We start from the raw sequence: 1,956 nt of genomic DNA on the forward strand, positions 1-1,956 counted from the left end.
AGATTATAAAACTGAACTGGGTAAGAAATTAAAGAACTCAGAGAAACTGACGACCTCATAAAACTGCCAACAGAAGATGAAGATCAAGAATCTATTACACAGAGCTGAATGAACTGATGACAATGATTATAATTTATATGGCTTCTCATTTGAGATATTGCTGATTATTTTTTATGTTCTGTTTTGTTACCAGATTTAAGAAAGTCTTTTTCTCTTTTTCTCTCATTCTAACTATGCCTTATATCAACTTGATAAATTATGCTTTGTAAGCAGATTTGAAACATTTATTTATTTTTCTCCCTACCTGATCCCCCCAGGATTTGGAAACTCTTAGTGAGTGAGTATTGTTTTTATGTCAATATAGGTATTTGCATAAGTTCAATAAACATCTATTTGCCTTGTAACAGGACACAATTGGAAACATTGGTTATATTACCAAATGCTTGACTGGAATGACATATTTGAGAGAAACATACAGACTCAGATATGACAAGACAGCTTTTGAGGAATAAAGGTTGACTTTCTGGAATAAAGCCTCTTGGAAATATTGGCCTGGTACCTTGTTTCCAGGGATTCCAGCAATCTTGCCTGGTAAGTCACGAAGTTCAGTTATCTGGCAGGTGGCTGGAACCTTGAAATATTTTGGGGGACCTCAAGAAGAAAAGAGAGGAATCCACCCAAATCTGTAGATATTGCAAGTGAAATCTGATGGCAAGTCCTTGGCTTGGCTTTCCTGGGCCTGAGAGGCCTTTAAAGGTCAATCTAAGATTCCTCATAAAAAGTTCCACAAAGCAGATTTAAAAGAGCATAATTGATCAAAGGCTATTCTTGCTATACTTATGTAAATAGTTAGGCCAAGTTTATTGAAATTAAACATTTTGCAAAGCAATTAGTTTTAATTTGGCTATCTTTTATAAAAATGAGGGTGATTTTAGAGGGAAAAATTATGTTTCAATAAAAACTATGATACATGTTCACAGATATTAGGTTCTAGTTCTGATAATTGTGTTTGAGGATTTTATTTTATATTTGTTAACTGGTTTGGATCCTGCATTCTTCTAGTCTCTTGAAATATCTGGCTACCAATCTCCAAACTAATGTTTTCAATTTTTTCCCATCATTCTCATTTGGAATCATTGAGAATTGAACCTGCCCTTTTTCCCGAAGCCTCGCAAACTGACACTGGACAATGTGTCTGTTGCTGTGTAAGCCACTCAGAAAGATACCTGAACACCTGATGACATCATCAGAGACATTTCAAACTGCAAAAGATGCTTCAACTCTAACATCTAGAAATCTTTTTGACTGGCTGTGGCCATGGTTCAAAAAGGTTTATAATTTGTTGGTTTATAATTTGCTCCCACCACTAACCTTGTTTTCCTTTTTGTCTTTCTAGAAATACATATTAAATACCTGCTTACTTGCTTACACAACATACGCCTAATTTTGGGAGCCCACCTGCACCACGTCTTACTAAGAGACTGACTCAATGAGATGGAACAACCTATGCCCCTCATCAACAGAATATCCCTCAAGATTGAGGATGAACAACAAAAGGGGGAACTGATACCAGCTCAACACAAAGTTGACATAAGGGAATCCATATTAGAAAATAAACCATACTGTCACTTTGAATGACCTCTGATTAACTAACCCAGACATGCTCTGTAGATTTTATGGTCCCTCTCATCTGCTATAAGTTGTTAGCTTTGTTCTTTTGAGTTCATTAGAAATGTGGTTACCCCCAGGCAGAGAGTCTATGCTGATAGCCATCATCAGTGACACCTGAAAGCTCAGGGTATAGGGCACTGCTGCAGTCTCTGATGCACATCCAGTAAAACAATCTCTTCTACCAGGTTTACAGAGGTAACTTCACAGGCTTCTCCTGTGCCTGCCATTTCTCAAAAACAGCCAGCTACAAGCAATCCTTATGCCACAGAGGCATATTTTGGGATG

At 37.1% G+C, this 1,956-nt stretch overlaps 1 long non-coding RNA gene across 1 annotated transcript; it reads left to right on the plus strand.

Moving 5' to 3' along the window:
- The first annotated feature begins 405 nt into the window (after positions 1-405).
- LOC139084230 (uncharacterized) lies at positions 406-1,653 on the plus strand. Its single transcript, XR_011541649.1, has 2 exons — positions 406-591; positions 1,397-1,653. It is a non-coding gene; the product is annotated as an uncharacterized lncRNA (long non-coding RNA).
- The last annotated feature ends 303 nt before the right edge of the window (positions 1,654-1,956 follow it).

Source organism: Equus przewalskii, chromosome 1 (genome assembly GCF_037783145.1).
Source record: "Equus przewalskii isolate Varuska chromosome 1, EquPr2, whole genome shotgun sequence".
In the NCBI taxonomy this organism is placed as follows: Eukaryota; Metazoa; Chordata; class Mammalia; order Perissodactyla; family Equidae; genus Equus; species Equus przewalskii.